Source organism: Epinephelus fuscoguttatus, linkage group LG10, assembly GCF_011397635.1.
Source record: "Epinephelus fuscoguttatus linkage group LG10, E.fuscoguttatus.final_Chr_v1".
In the NCBI taxonomy this organism is placed as follows: domain Eukaryota; kingdom Metazoa; phylum Chordata; class Actinopteri; order Perciformes; family Serranidae; genus Epinephelus; species Epinephelus fuscoguttatus.
The window spans coordinates 11,628,058-11,645,899 of NC_064761.1; the positions used below are offsets into that span (position 1 = coordinate 11,628,058).

General features: G+C 40.1%; 1 pseudogene; it reads left to right on the forward strand.

Moving 5' to 3' along the window:
* The first annotated feature begins 30 nt into the window (after positions 1 to 30).
* LOC125895626 (complement factor H-related protein 1-like) lies at positions 31 to 10,092 on the forward strand (annotated as a pseudogene).
* Positions 10,093 to 17,842: the final 7,750 nt, after the last annotated feature.

Below are 17,842 nucleotides of genomic sequence, written 5' to 3' on the forward strand. Positions count from 1 at the left end.
AGGAATTCTGCTCAGAAAACGACATTTGTCAAAGGACCATGAGATTGTCTGTAATCCTTCTGTTTCTCCAACTGTGGGGGAATGTGGAAATGTCTTCATCACAGAATGGTAAGTAGGAGTGTTATTATTTAGCTCTGTGGAGATACAGTGTTTGGAGTAAACAAACGGTACTGTATGCATAAAGTAAAGAAAGACTCATATGAAAACTGCTTGTTTTGATTTTGTAATCCTGGTATTATATTCTGATGTTTTCTCCAAGAATTAACATTTGTGGACTATAAAATGAATGGATTTTGCAATATTTAACTGCATCAAATAAAAAAATCGATCGTGTTTGAAGCTTTGACTCATGCGAGAAGAATAACCTGTATACTATATTGGATTTTAAAATGGCCATGTTGAGTCCACAACCCAGTGGGTGATGTCGCTGTAGTTTGGTCCATTACTTTAAACATTCATTCATTCATTCATTCATTTCCATGCCGCTTCATCCTCTTGAGGGTCACGGGGGGCTGGAGCCTATCCCAGCTGACACAGGTCGAGAGGCAGGGTACACCCTGGACAGGTCGCCACACTATCACAGGGCTGACACAGAGACAGACAACCATTCACACTCGCATTCAGTCACCAATTAACCTGCATGTCTTTGGACATAATTAAAACAGTCTATGGTTAATGCATGTTATCCATGCATCCTTCCATTTAAACAAACAAATTGGTTGAGTTGAAATCATAATCAGATGTACACCACCTGCGTAAGAAGATGCATTGTGTCAAAATGCTGTACCTGGTGAAGATGATGTAACTGAAGCGATGTTCATGTACATGATAATTATTTTGGGAGTCCTTCAGTGCTGTTGACATCCTGTAATTATACAGTTGTGTTCGGTGTCCAGCTCCCTCTCATTCCTTTGTCCATCTGTATATGATGAAATCTGGTGGTGTGGTGGTAGTCGATGAGTGATAAGGTGATTGTACCCGTCTACCTGCGTATACCCTCCACCCCCTTTGATGCACTCAATATAAGACTGCAGAGCTTTTCTGATCATGTTCCATGTTTTTGTCTCTAAGCATGTTCGAAGCTTCCAGATGTTCCTCACGCCCAGGTGTCACAGCAGTACCAAGAAGGAGACCTGATACAGTTCACTTGTAAACCTGGTTATACTGCATCAGTTCCAGCCATGAAATATTTATGCATGAGCGAGGGCTGGCAGGTAGTTCATCAAGGAACATGCTACTGTAAGTTGACTGTCTGTATGTTCTACTCTTTCACCACAGACTGAGAGACTTCTGTTGTTGCTAATCATGTAGCAGGATTGCAGTAATGTGTTTACACTGTCATAAGATGTGTTTAGTTAGATTTTAAAGATCCACCACCATCCATCCATCACAAGTCCCTTTCACACGCAGGATTAATTACGTAAATGTGTCGCAGTTTTAATCTGAACAAGCCCCTCAGTTGTTTTTCAAGAAGTTGCATTCTGACTATGTCTGACCTAGTAACATTTCTGTATCATTTCTTCATAGCTCAGAGGTCATTTGACTTAACATCGACTCAGTTTTATCTTTAAGATGCTAAATCTTGATCAGTTTAGTTCAGAGTCAAAGGCCAAATCTCTTGTGATCTCCTTGGCCGCAGAGAAGGCCTTTGACAGAATTGAGTGGCCTTATTTACTGGGCGCTCTCTCTAAATTTAACCTAGGTGACAACTTTATTAAATGGATATCTCTTCTTTATGCTGCTCTATATGCATCAGTTATTACCAATAGTATGAGGTCCCCTTCTTTCATAGTGCGGCATGGCTGTAGACAGGGCTGTCCTGTTTCACCTTTGCTCTTTGCCCTTGCGATCGAGCCCTTGGCTGAAGACTTGTGAAACGACCCATTAGTGTCAGGCATAGAGATAGGTCCCATATGTAACAGGAAACCGATCGAATTGGGAGCCGGCAATGTTTTTATTCCCGCAGCTGGGGAAATCACACCTCCAGGATGCGTGAGAGGAAATAAGTCGGGAAACTGGAAGTCCGACAAATGCATGAAATATAAACAAAGAAGCTAGCGGTTGCTTAGCATTTTCACGCCACTCTCGCTCGCCACGGACGGTTTCGTATAGCTGATAAAATGTCTGATAAGTTGCAAATGGCACTGGCATTGTCAGCCCTTGGTCTTTTGCTTGTGGAAGAATAGAGGAAGACGTGGAAAGGAAAAATAAGGAGAAACCGCACGAAATGGGTGAAATCATGGATACTGCAGCAACAGGCTCAAGGGGCTTTCCCAAACCAGTGTCAGAGCTGGAGACAAATGAAACCTCTGATTTTAAAAATTTCGCTCGGCTCTTTCCTGTCCAGTTTCACGTGTTGAAAGAATTTGTCAGTCCGATCATCCAGAGGCAGAACGCTAACTACTATTGTATCTCCGTTGGGGAGCGGCTGATGATTACACTGCGCTTCTTGGCAACAGGTATGCAAGCTAAATGTGTCACTACATTAACATATGGAAATTAGTTTGTCTGATTTAAGTTTGTCTCATACAACTTGCAAATTTTCCAGGATGCAGATTCCAGATGGCCATGTTGTTGTGAAAATATTCACGAAAGTTCAGATGAAATGCAGATCAAAAATAAGCCCTCTGTGTGTGCCCTCTGTACTTTATCGTTTGTTTTCTTTAGTCACTTCCGTTTCTCTTCTTGTGCACTGATTCGCTGAGCTGAACAGCCAATCAGAGTGTTCGCTCTCACCTGAAGAGCCAATCAGAGTGATCTCTCACCGACAAGCCCCGCCGCTGATTCAACAGCCCTATTGACTTTGTTGTTTGCTTTCTTTTGTCAGTTCTGTTTCTCTTCTCATGCACTGATTCACTAAGCTGAACAGCCAATCAGAGTGATCTCTTTCACCGACTAGTTCCGCTGCCGATTCAACATGCTCAATCAGCCAAAAAGCCGCCGACGCTGATGCGGAAGTGCCGATGGTGCGAGACACACCGCAAAAACATGGCTTGGTGTGTCAGGGCCTTTACTCCTATCCACTCAAACCCTGATTTCCCCCCTGGTCTTGAAGACCATGCTTTTTCCCTGTGGGCTACTAGGGGTATTAAGACCACAGGTGATTTAGTGGTGAATGATACTGTGATGTCATTTGGCCAGCTTAGAGAGAAATATAGTCACTTTTTTAGATATCTGCAAGTGTGCAGCTTTATTACCACTACTGTAAAGTTACACCCAAATGGGTTCTCTTTTTCAACAATTGAGAAGATATTGCAAAGTGCTAATTCTAAAAGACTCATTTCCACGTTTTATAGGGCCTTGTTAATCCAGAACACTGGACACACAGCTCGTGTGAAATCTCTTTGGGAAGCTGATTTTGGTGTTACAATTTCTAGGGATGAATGGGACCGAGTCTGGCAGAGCTCATCAGGTTGCTTGTTCACTAATAAAGCCAGAAAATGCAATTTAAAGTTATACACCGGCTTCACATCACTCCAGTGAAACGTAACAAGTTTAATCCTCTGCTTTCAAAATATTGTAACAAGTGTAAAATCAATGCAGGCTCATATTTTTCACTGTCCTTTTGTTACTGATTTCTGGTATAAAGTGTGCAATGAAATTGATGCTATTTTTCAGAAGAAGCTGTTGCTGGAACCCATTTTTGTATCCTGGCTGTTGAATCTACTGCTGTGAACCTTGCTCCCTTCTCACTTAAGTTGCTTCAGGTTTTGTTATTTAGTGCAAGGAGATGTATCCTTCTCCATTGGATATCGGACACTGCGCCTACTGTCTCGCATTGGCTCAGGAGCATATTCAAACTCATCCTTCTTGAAGCAACAAGTTTTTGGCTGAAAAACAAACCATTCATTTTTTTCAATATCTGGAACCCTTTTTTGAACTATACTGGGGAAGATGGGGCACATGCCCTTCGGAGGGGCTTGACTGGTTTGGCATGGTCTGAAATAACTGGGCACAGTCATTCTTAGTGGGTTATGATTTAGTCACTATATTTGATGACTCCTGATGCTATATTTTGTACCTGCCTTCTGTCTGTTTGACGTTGTGTGGGTGTTTTTGTGTTAGTCTGTTTTTGTTTCTTTTTTCACTTTTTTTATTATTTTTTTCCCTCTCTTTTATCTTACTTTATTTTTTTCTCAATTATTATTATTATTATTAATATTATCCTCATTACTGTTATTATCATTATTCATTTACCCACTTATTTACTTATTTATTTATTTATTTATTTTATTTTTTTTATTTATTTTCACGCAGTGATCTGTATGTCTTTTGGTGTCCTGATGTTTCTGTTTTGTTTTTGTTTATTAATTTTAAAAATAATAAAAATAAGTGTAAAAACAACAACAATAGGCATGCAATCATTTGGAAATGTGTGAAAAACTTTCAGAGTAACTGAAAAACCGACGAGTTTTCGCTTTCTAGCAGTCTCTTCAGGATACCTTGTGTCAGAGTTGCATGTACCCCACACACACCGTTTGACCATTTTTAAACTTCAAATCTCTGAAAAAGCTCAAGAAACTGAACAAACTGACTTTTCTCTTATGCATTTCAATGAACATCCAGGCAGAGAATGTCTGAGAGCATGGGAATGACTGTACGCACTGTGATTGGCTCATTGCGTTTGAGGGCGGGACATAGGTCAATTGAACAAAACACTGACACATCACAGACAGCATGATAATGACATCCAACAGACAAGATTCAATTTCAGTGTTTTCTGTGACATAAGAAATACTTTTAAATTTACTAATGTTTAAAATACAAAAACTGACAAAATACACAGAGCTAGCCGAACCATAGAGCTGTATCCCCAACTAGTGGAAAAATCAACCCATTCTACACCATCTTAGTGTAACATCACACATCAAAATCTTGCCTTGTTCGGCTCTTTTTTTTTCCCTTCAGTGACCTGACTGACTGTTTGTGTTTAGTTTCAGGTCCGAACTGTACCCCCCCACCTGCAGATGCAGGTGTGATAGTAAAAGGTTTACCAGAAAATGACGATCCCATACTTCCTGACATCCTTCTCACATTCAGCTGTGATGATCCTGGGAAATATCTGAATGGCAGTTCAGTGCTGACATGTGGTAAAGACGGACAGTGGGATAATCCATTCCCCTCTTGTGAAGGTAAACCCTTAAGAACAAAGACAAAGATTCATAGTTTTTCATTTGATAACATCTGTTTTATTCTTTCCAGACATCATTTGTGAGGCTGGCGTGATGCCCCTCATCTCAATGTAGCTGGACTACCACCAGCAAATGAAACAATCATATTTATTTCTCACAGTTACGCACACGTTTGGCTGGCATGCAGAAGCACCGTCTGTGTGTCGAGGGTGCGAGCCGCAGCTTCAGCTGCTCAGGTAGAGAGGCTGTGTAGCGTGGTGTGTTTTTTCGCTGATTCGGTTCTGCAGGTACTCTGCTGGTACACTGGAGACGGGGATCAAGCAGTTTGTCTCACTCGGGATAGATTGTGCTTTTTTGGTTCATAGTTTATGATTGACGTGCGATTTATTCGCATTTAGAGGGAATAAATTTCCGTTATAACGGAAACATGGGCACAGTTATCTATATAAAATACACAGACTAACTAACTAACTGATTGACTAACAAACAACTAAAAATTGAAAAAACATAGCTTGCGTTAGCTCCGGTAAGAGAAAGCATGAGGGAAAGCGGCTGACCGGAAGTCACGCACAAAAAAACGTCAGTTGATCACTATTTACTTCCGTGTTTGAAAATAAGGTGGATATTACCCATCCTTTTATAAAAACTTGAATAGTGATTCACAGTGCAACTCATAGAAGATAGAAATAATGAATGGTAATTTATTAGATGAGGACAGAATCTAAATATTTTATGGTTGAATAGAGACACAGGAGATGGGTGTTAATGCATGGAGCACATGAAACATCACATCAAGCTAGCGTGACATGCTACAGTTGAACATTAAAGGCATTTTTATCAAAATTCCCCCCATACACATGTAGTAGATACAGAGCAGATCAGCATTCATCTGAAGTCATGTTTCCGGACACCTGGCAAATGGAGGTCAAATATTTACTCTCCAGCTTGGTTTTTGGGCTCCACCAGCTCATGAGAACATTTTCTTTCTCTTTAGCTGAATAGCCCTGTTTCCATCAAACACTTTTGGTATGGTACCTTTGGAACCAAAAGTAAGCCCTCAGACATGGCACTTAGACCCTAGCGTTTCCACCAGAAACAGTACTCTTTTTTTTTTTTTTTTAAATATTTTTTGGGGCATTTTTAACTTTATTTGATAGAACAGACAAGTGTGAAAGAGGGAGAGAGGGAGAGAGAGAGAGAGAGAGAGGGAGGGAGTGACATGCAGCAAAGGGCCACAGGCTGGAGTCAAACTTGGGCCGCTGTGGCAACAGCCTTGTACATGGGGCGCCTGCTCTACCACTAAACCACCGACGCCCCTGGAAACAGTACTCTTAAATAAGGTTGTTGTCACTCACTGCATTTCCTCATTAGCAGTGACACAAATGGAAGTCTGCACCTTGTTTACTGTCCACAGAAAGGGGTTGCACGCCGATGTTTTCAGAACAAAATCAAACAGGCTGCAGTGAGAGTCTCTCTTCATGGGATATTTAAAAACATTTGGTTTGTGCATTTAGTCCTTTTCAGGCAAGCTCTGGGGTTGAGTGTTGCCACAGTCCTTGGAGCGATGCTCCACAGCGCTTTTTTGGAGGATTAGAATATATGCAGTTGACATAACCCGGCTGAAATTAACGCTTGAAGATCCACTCATTACTAAAAGCCTATGTCATTTAAAAACTAAAGTGATGGTCAAAGTTGTCAGAGTGACATTTCAGTGTGTTGATTGATTCACGTCATCACCTCCAGCATTGAGTAACATTACAAGTTAACATTCCGCCTTAAAAGTTGCCAGCAGTCAGCCCAGTGAATTAAGCTACTATTTCTCCAAATGCAGCTACTGCAAGAGACAGCAAAACTTCCTTTCATTTTATAGTTAGAGTCTACTAATAAAATGCTCCATTGTATGAATAGTAGTTACATGAGCCTCAAAATCAGCCACAACTCAGCCCTGAGCACAGTGATCATCTGCTCTTGTCTAATCAACGAACTGCAGTGTTCACAGCTCCACCTTTTAGCACCAGATCTATGTGCTAGGTACACCAACAGAAGGGGCACCAAAAAATGGGAACGGTACAAAACAGTTCCATTAGTACCATCCACAACTTTTCACAGTGGAACCGGAAAAAAAGCGTACCGAACTGAACTGAACTGTACCATACTGCTCAGTGGAAACGGGGCTTAAGTTCACCACCCAGTAACAGTTGCTTTTTAAAGCTTTTTCGCTGAAAACAGCAGCCCCCTCACACATGGGAAAATCCCACAGGCTTTTTCCAAGGGAACCAGGGCAATGTTAACTTCCACATCAGCCTACAAAAATTCATCTCTGCAGCATGACTCTGCCTTGAAGCGCTTCTAATGGCCTCACTGCACGTGAACGAAAACAACCAATCGGAGCAGAGGAGTCACGGCACTCGTGTCAAACATCAAATATGAATCCAGATATGAATCCTGTCAAATGTTTTCAAAAACATATTTTACTGTGCTGTTTAGCTGCAAATGTGAAAGTTGGTCCGGCCAGTGATTGGTGCCTGGTAGTTCGGTCAACTCTCAACATGACAGCCAGGTCACAAAGTTTCTCATTTTAGAGTTAAACAATGCACTAAAATATGCTAGGAAATTATCTGAGGTGAGAAAGAGGCAATGCAGTAACAGAATCTTGATTCATATTTAGTCAGCGCTGCCTAGTTTGACTGTTTGACCACAGTTTGTGAGCTGGGATTGACATGACTGACAGTTGCGTTGTTTTTGTCGCACTGCGGTCGGTTCTAACAAATGCTATTAGAAGCAGTAGGAAGAGCAATCTGTCTCATGTACTTCTTTCAGAATGTTGACAAAACGCTATTTTCATGAGAGCTAACAACTGTAGCTTCAAGTCTAATATGCTACTGTTTATGCTGTATAAACCTTAATTATTAAAGAAGTGTCTCTTCTTCAATACAGAAAATTGCAAAGTCACAGGTGTATCAGACAGCGTTCACCTCATCCCACATGTACGAGTAAATCAAATCAAATCAAAAGGAGAAAAGTTAACCTTTCAGTGCAGGAGGCGTGGAGACTTTCTTCAAGGGAAAGCAGTGGTCACATGTTTAGCAGATGGACAGTGGAGTGATCCCTTCCCAACATGTGGAGGTAAACCAATTCTTTTCCTGTCCCCTTGCTGCTTATCAAGGGAAAAAATAAGAAATTTTTATCCATGACCCAACTGTTGGATGTTTCCCAACATGCACTGTAGTATATAGTACACGTATAGTGTTATAATTAGCGTTTCAAGTTTCATAAAAATGACTGTAAATTCAGCCTAATCATATAGGTGAATTAATACCTTTTGAGAAGTGGTCCGAATAAGACCTGAACATTAAAGCCGTCATGAAGGTGGGACTGACTGCAGAGCTGTTTTATTAGACTGTATTAGTTTTGGCTAGGTGTACCTAATAAACTGGCTGTGTATACATATACAGGCTTCTATGAGAAAAAAGTCCGAAGAACTTTATTGAAAACTACTCATTTGTTTGCATTTTTGTGGTTGTTTAAATTCTTTTAGCTCCTTTGGGTTGTGGGAGACCACCATCACTTCTAGATGGAGACATCAAGACATCTCTTCAGTTCCAGTACAGACATAATGACAGGGTTGAATACATCTGTCAGAGTTAGTACACTATGGAGGGTCAGCTTTACAAAACCTGCATCAATGGTGAATGGACTGGACAGATGAGATGCCTCAGTGAGTTACAACTCCCTTTATATTTTCCATGTTGCATTTTGTGAAGATTTTGCATACATAAAACTGGTTTTGGCATGTAGCAGCTTGATAATATATTAATTATAAAGAGCCACGACACATTACAGTCACTGAAAATTACATAATAAAAGGTAGACAAGCACCAAAGAACAGGAGACAATGTGTCATAAAGTATGCTGACAGTAGCACACAAACCTGCCCAACAAAACCAAAGCACAGTAATGAATAATTTCTTAGCCAGTTTCTAGTTGGGGAGATAGCTACAAAAAACTTTTTTTCCTCGCTATTATCTACAATTGAAAGAAAAGGACACTGCTAAAAGTAATTAGCTTAGTAGATTGGCAGGAACAGCAGATAAGCTTTGACAAGTGAAATTGATGTGATATGGTTTGAGTAAGCTACCTTTAAGTCACATTATTTAAATGGTAGATTATTACAACATGCTTTAAATGTTAACACAGCCAGGATAGCATAACAGAACAGACAGAAACAGAAATATGTCTATAACTATGGACTGTAAATGATCAAAATAAGGTCAATTTTCTTAGAAAAAAATATACAATAATTATTTGTGCATTATGGTGTACAGATATTTCTCATCAATTAAATGCTGTTTATCTTTCATCTCTTGCAGAACCCTGCACTGTGGATAGAGAAACCATGAGCGCACATAATACTGCCTTAAGATTTCGTCATGTTGATAAGGCTTATACAACCCATAATGATGATGAATAATGATGAAATCCAGTTCAGGTGTACCGGACAACGAAGACCAGCTGGCACAGTGAGCATGCGTCAGAGGTGTGTTGATGGTGTGTTGCATCTGCCCACTTGTAATTAAAAGATTTATTTACCTCGAAGTGACTGACCTAAGAGGGCTGGACAAACATGTAAATGATGGACAACAGTACATAGCTAGATGTGTATTAAGTACAGTTATGAACTGATCTTCTGTGTCTACTTCAGCTCCGTCAGCTGTGACAGTTGTAATAAAATATACATGTTCACTCAGTCTGTTTTCTTCTTCCAAAATCAGATAGAACTTATGAGAGGAAACATATACATATTTCAGCTTTAAGCATTTGGTTAAGTGGATCAGACACTGCTTTTTACTTATTAGTTAAGTACAACAATGGCATTTTTGAGGATTTATTTTGAATGTATTCTTAAAAAATGGATTTGAATACACTTGGGATGAGGTACTCAGTATAGCATGACTGTAACAGTGTTGGAAAATAATCAGTAGTCACTGTCTGTAGCCTAATGTTATTGTGATTGCATAAATGTTTAAAATAAATTTAAACTTACGCATTGACTCGAGCAGTAATTTTCTCCCACGCCGACTCCCGTTCGTTCGCTGCTGCAGCTGTGTTACTCTTCTTCCTGAAAACAGCTTCAAATTCGCTGTATGAGCGCATTAAAATATCCAACTCCAGAGGAGTAAAAAATGCAGACCTTTTCTTGTTGCTTGTTGCCATGGTGAATCGTGGTATCAAGGCTCCATTGATGACGGCTTTTTAAAGTCGTGGTGCACGCGCTTAACTCAGAGTGAACAAACTCTGTGTTGATTGAACCGATTGAAATCACCTGTTCTGAAACCCATAACCCAGAGTTTCCCATCTCAGAGTTATTCAACTCAGAGTTCAGGGTTAGGCTCAGAGTTTGTTGAACCTCCTTTCTGAAATGGACCCCTGGCCACTAATATTTTTTGCCAGGAAAATGTTTTCATCCAGTACAGTGGCACAGTCTGTCGTAGTACAACAACTGCCATTTAAGTTTACATTTAGTTTTTGATCTAGCATATTATATTTGTTGCAGTTTAGAGGCCTAAAGTTACTATTAAAGAGTGTTACTTATTTTGTATTCCAAAGAGTTGTTTGCTCTTTGTGTTGCCATCACTCTTAAATGTTTGTGTATTGTCTCCAAGTGAATTTTATGGAGCACATTTCCTCTTAATTGTTCACATTATTTTTTTTTATTGTTAATTGTAACTGACCTAGATATTCAGTAGTTCACGTTGTTAAAATAATTGTATTATTAATCTTTATAGTAATATTCACTTGTAATGATATTTGGGGTTGGAGAGGTGATGCCATGCACCACTATGTGGATATAGTGTGTACGCGTCAGATGTCGCCGACAGTTGCTCAAGTAGGTGATCAGAGGAGTTGAATGTCTGCTAAGGAGTTTTCAAAATTAGAGGGAACATTGGTGACAGCTATAGTTACTACTTTATACTTTATTAATCCCCCTGAGGGGAAATTCATTTTTTTTCACTCTTTTGTCAATTACACACAGGTCCAAAAGACACACACATGCACAAACAGGACCTTAATAGTGTTTTTGTTCCTCTGAGCTTCTCAAGAAAAGTCTAGTTGAGATCCCATCTCTTATTTTAGAGAATTTTTTCTTCTTTACTTCGCAATGGTTATATTTACATAACTTCTTAAGGTTTAAAGAGGTCATATTATCATTACAAACTTTAAGTATGTTTTATTTATGATGCTTATGTAGTTTTACAAGCACAGTACAGTATGTATGATTTTACTTGGAATGGGCATTGTTCCATTGGTACTTTTGTTTCAACAAAGGATTTCTTCCACCTCTAGTCTGTATGCAGTATGTTTCAAAGGCAAAATGTGTCTATTATCTCCTAGTGAATGGTGATATCATGAGGAAAATTAATATTGCATTCAAATTTAGCCATGACAGGAAGCCCATATACAGCCCGTAGTAATGAACTTTAGATCAGGCATACGGGAAGACAAACTGGTACATTGAAATTGTATTGGTGTTCTGATGGTGTAATGACCTGCTATCTTGCCAGTAAAAGCTTTAGTTAACTGGAAGTGACACAAGCTGGCTGGACAAACATGTAAATGATTAACCAAAGTAAATAGGTAGCTAACGGCTGTAGATCAGTTAAGCTTCAATCATCTGTCCTCAATTCATTGCTGTCATCTGTAACAATTTTGATTAAAGTCAGTTTGTTTTCTGCTTAATGCATAATACATGAGCAGCAATGTATTTTGGCCCCAAACCATTCAGTGCTTTATAAACTTACAGTTGTATTTTAAAAGCAATTATTAGACAAACAGGAAGCCAGTATAAAGATCTGAGAACTGGAGCGATGTGATCTCTCCTGGACTGCACTAAATCTGGTAACAATCAGGTGTAGCCATCTGATTAACTTTTTAAGAGAGACCTGTAAAGACGGCATTACAGTAGTCAAGTCTACTGAATATAAACGCATGGACAAATTTGTTTAAATCCTGCTGAGACATAAATCCTTTAATTCTTGTTAAATTCTTTAAAGTGATAGGGATGTTTGCAATTACCGTAGTGAGGATGAGGATTATAAAATCGAGGTCTAAATCCATATACCTCAAGATTTCTGTCTTGGCTTTTGGTCTTTAATGTCAGCGACTGAAGCTGAGCAATGTCTTTTAATTGTTCCTCTTTGGGACCAATGACAATCATTTCTGTTTTACCTTGATTTCACAATTTTGGCACTTACGATCATTCATTCATTTATTTTCTGAAACCAATTATCCTGTTAAGGGTCGTGGGGGTGCTGGAGCCTATCCCAGCTGACGTTGGGTGAGAGGCAGGGTGCACCCTGGACAGGTCACCAGACTATCACAGGGTTACTTACAATCATTGCTTTGTTTAATGCACTCAGTCAGTGCTTCTATTGGGACCGTAATCACGTGTTGACATAGTTATGTAAATCTGGGTGTCGTCTGCATAATTATGGTAAAATATTTTATTGTTTTCTATAATCAGAGACAGTGGGGAGCATGTAGAGGTTAAACTGCATAGGCTTGAAAATGGTTCTTTAGCTGCACCACGTCATCTTGGACGTTCATGTAAGTAATTACTGATTGACACAAAGTATTCCCCATACTTCAAAAATGATTTAAACCAGTGTGTAATAACCGTAATGATTGCAGTACTGAGATCAAATAATATCAAGACTGAAACTGTCCAACTGTCTGTGTTAAAGTACATGTCAATCAAAACTAGAGCAATCAACAAGAGCAGTCTGTGCTGTCATATGGTGAAAATCCTGACAGGAAAACATTTTTACAAGTTGCTTAGGGCCAAGAACATCTTCACTTGTGTCATACTAACTGAACTGGTTTTGACCGAACAGTGTGAAAGATTTCGGGGGATTTAGTGGCATCTAGCGGTGAGGATTGCAGATTGCAATCAGATGAAACTTCTCCCGATTAGGCAGGAGTTTCAGTTTTTACAGTAAGCTGAATGAAATGCAGAGGTCTCCTCCTCTCCAAAACAAATGGACCAGGTGGTTAAAACAGGTAAAAACACCAACTAAAGCAGTTTCACATCACACATCAGTGTTTCTCTTATGCTTTTTGACAGGCTGCTCACCAGCACCAGCAAATGTGTGCTCACCTACTTTCTGATCTAGACATTCAGGTTTTTACAGTGAGCCGAATTATCTGCAAAGGTCTCGTCCTCACAAAAACAAATGGAGCTAGTGATTTAAACCGCTAAAAACACTGTATAAAGCAGTTACATGTAAAAAAAAAAATCAGCGTTTATACAACCTTCACATTTTTCCCCTGATAATTTGAAATCCAGATGTTCAGGAGGTTTTTGCCAGAGGCCGAATTATACACAGAGGTTTCTTCCTCAGTTTCTTCATAGGCAGTTTCATGTTTAAAAAAATGTTTTTCAGATGCTGTTTGGTTTGTCCATTCTGGGCTACAGTAGATACATGACAGGTCCAGAGACAGATTGTGAGATTGTTGTTCTCTACTGTGTTTGTATGGTTCAGTAACCAGTGATGATGACTGTCTATCTTAACCACAAGTCTTTCTTGTATTCTAGAGGTTATATGCAGCCATCCACAAGACCCACTTGTGAATTCCTGGACTGTCTGCTTAGGGCAACAAATAAGACTGGGTGAGACTGTAAGTTATACATGCAAGACAGGCAACAAGGGGACAAGTGGCATCCCCCGAGCCACATGCACCAGAGAGAAAACCAAATCCATTTTGTCAAGGTATTGTGACATTACAATTGTGTTCTTGTGTTACAGCAACTACTGTCAATTTTGTGGAGAAAGACTATTTTGTCCAGTTTTTTACATTAATAGCTGGTTTCCACCAAAAAGTCTCAGGAACTAAGAGCAGCTAATACTGGAACAGTTAGGAAGTAAAAGTTCCTTTCCCATTATATGCAGTCACTTTATTATGCTATTAATCTGTCCTGGTCCCAGTCTATGGTGCTCATTGCAGAGGAAAATGATCTGCAAAAAATGTCTTGCATTGCATGGTACTCCACATCGCTTAACTACAAGGCTACGTCACGCTTACCCCCATCCACACCCCTCACCCCACTCCATAAATACAGAAAACACTGTTGGTGATCACATTCAAAAAGAAGTACTTTGCTTCTAGTAGACCACTCTAAAAATGAGTAAGATAAAGACAGAAAATTGCAGAACAAGTGAATTTAGATATATCTGTATTAGCTGTGTGTTGCAGAGTACATACTGATGCTGGAAAATAACCCAAGAATGATCAGAAGATCATTACGATTTTGTCCTCAGGTCTGTCACTATTCTAACCTTTTTAGTCTCTGTTTCTTCCTTGTAGTAATTCTACCATGAACATCACTCTCAACATAGTCATTTCTGTAATTTGCATGTTCCGAGTGTAAAATAAATGGAATATAGAGGTTGTTTTTCATATTGCTGACAGTAACTTTGCTTTATTTTTCTTTTTTTTCTAGAAATAAAATGCAACAGACTAATCATGCTTGTAATCAAAATGTGGTCCTGGTGACACTAATTGTGGCGGGCTTGACATAAAAGCAGTTTTGAGTTCTTTGCCAGGTGTTTATATGTCTGTCTGTCTGTCTGTCTGTCTCTGGACAGATTTTGTGAACATGATAACATTACAACCATGCAAGATGTTGTAACAAACTTTACAGGTGTGTAGCTGAGATTACAATGAAGGTCAGGTTTGAAGATGGGTGTGGTCCGAGCAAGGGTGCCATAGGCAGGGTAGTATTAAGTAGGGGGCCACTGACACCCCACTTAACGCTCCTGGCCAACATTCTTTTTAAGTCATGGATCATTGTATCACAGCTGGTGATCCTAATTACAAGATATGATATCCTTTATTGTCTTTACATGCATGGATTTGAGTAGATTAAAAAAATACAATCTTGGCCAAACCTGTCAAAGGAATACTTCAGCCACATTTGTTATGTATTAGTTATGCCGTACCTTGAAATCCTGAAGAAAACTTTGTTTTTCTTGCATGCCTTCACAAAAAACGGCAAATATATTGATTTACTGATTGACTGAGGATCGTGGTTAACGGGAAAAAGCCCGTAGTACTGGAGTCTGGTTTTGAATAGAGCATAGTTTAGCAAGTTATCCTGTTAAAACCGTAAGTCCCCCAATTGGGGAAAGTCACAAACAACAATAAATCCAACTCTATACAGCACCGATATCCCGACCCACTCCATATATTTCAGGCTCTAACTCGACCACACATTATTCAAAACATACGCCGTTCATCTCAAATGAAAGCTGAGACTCCACACACATATGCTTCCACACATATGCGCCAAAGCACACTACTCCAAAGCATCAGAGAGCTAGAGGCCAAAGAACAACAACAGAAATCGTTTCACCGAACTATAGTTGTAATATTTCTCTTACCTTTGTTGTTTTTGCCGTGAAAAGCTCATTCTGCCATTAAATCACGCTACATTCCCGTTGACTGATATGTTGTGCTGCGTTCAAATGAATCCGGGCAAACATGATGGGCTTCAGGTTCCAGGAATAAGCATAACAATGACCACTCACAGCAGCCGACATTTTCCCCATAACACTTTCTGCTGACTCTGATTGGCTTACAGTGCTGTCAATCTCATTTTAGTCAATCACTCAAATCCACCAATCCGTCGCGGAGATATAGCCTCCAAAGCACAGAAGAGAAAATCTGTTTCACATGTAGTAGGTGTGTATTGGTCAGTTTGGAGTGGGAATAGACTCCATACTGAAAACGAAACGGACAGGTGTATGTGTATACCCTAAACATCATTAGGGATTTACAGACACATGGGACAATAACGTCCAGGTGAATGGGAACCTGGAAGAAGCAACCTATGGCAATGTAGTTCGATTCAGCTGCAAGTTCAGGACTGAAATTCTGTCTGGGTCACCAGACATGTATTGTGATGAAAATGGAGAGTGGAGTGGCCAAATTCCAAAATGCCAAGGTACAGCAGGCTGTCCAAAATTAAAACGGGAAACACTACAAGGTCTTACTTTGAAAAAAAGGAGGAAATAGAAGGAAAGGAGAAGACAGAAACACAAACATGCATGTATAAAATGCCATAATAATAACCACTGTCATTCACCCAGCAACTAATGTGAAACAAACCAAACAACCACTAACCACGTAATGCAACATCCACCACCATGTAACATCACATCAACCCCATAAAAATATAATTACCTCCAGTCCCAAGAACAGTTTGAAGCTAAGCTGTCATTCATGGTTATTACCTCCATTTTTTTTTAACTGAATTCTCTACATTTCTCACCCATCTTACCACACTCACCTCAAATGTTATTCTGCTGGGAGATTTCAACATTCACATTGACAACAGTAATAATCCCCTTACCCGTGACTTTACATCCTGCCTGGACAGTTTTGATTTACAGCAATACACCACTTTCCCTACACATTCCAAAGGACATATCTTAGATTTAATTTGTTGCTCTGGTTTTACTCCTTCTGACTGTAAGGCAGGTCTCCAAAATCTCCTGGATAACCTGGCCCCTCTCAAAACCAGATCAGTCACCTTCACCCGCTCGTCACCTTGGTTCACTCCCACTCTACGTCAACTTAAGGCCAAAGGACGTCAGCTAGAACGTCTCTGCAAGAAAACCGGACTCACCATTCATAAGGACATGTATATCAACCATCTCTCCCACTATAAAAACTGCATCTCTCAAGCCAAATCCACCTACTATTCCACTCTGATCAACCACAATGAAGGGGACTCCAAAGCTTTATTCTCCTTACTCAAAAACATCACTCAGCCCCCCTCCTCACTTCCTCCTCACATGTATTCAAATGCTTCCTGCAATAAACTCATTTCCTTTTTCTCTGACAAAATCACAAACATCCATCAGCAACTTCTTCCCGCCATTCCCGCTACCATTCCCTCCTTTCTACCTGCTGTTCCCCCTTCTCAGTCATTCTCAGTATTCACCCTGCCCTCTGTCTCTGAAATTGCTGATCTCATCAAAAAATCCAAAACCTCCACCTGTCAACTGGACCCCCTTCCAACGGCTCTTGTTAAAGCTGCTGCTCCTTCTCTGGCCCCTCTCATCACACACATAACCCACTCTTCCCTCACCACTGGTATTGTCCCCTCACCCCTTAAAACAGCTGCTGTCACTCCCACACTCAAAAAACCTGGTGCTGACCCCAACAACCTCAATAACCTCCATTCTATCTCTAATCTTCCTTTTCTTTCCAAAATCCTTGAAAAAACTGTTGCCAATCAACTTCACTCTCATCTGCTCCACAACGATCTATACGAACAATTTCAATCTGGTTTCCGTCCCCTTCACTCCACTGAAACAGCCCTCCTAAAAATAACCAATGATCTCCTCCTTGCTGCTGATTCTGGTCTTTTATCCATGCTCATCCTGCTTGATCTGAGTGCGGCCTTTGACACCATCTCCCACACCATCCTCCTGGACAGACTTTGCACTATTGGCATCACCCACACCCCCCTCACCTGGTTTAAATCATACCTCTCTGGCCGCACTCAGTTCATTCAGCTCAAATCATTCACTTCCCACCCCCTCCCAGTCACCACAGGTGTGCCCCAGGGCTCAGTCCTGGGGCCCCTGCTCTTCATCATTTACATCCTCCCACTTGGTCACATCCTCCATAAGCACAATATACAG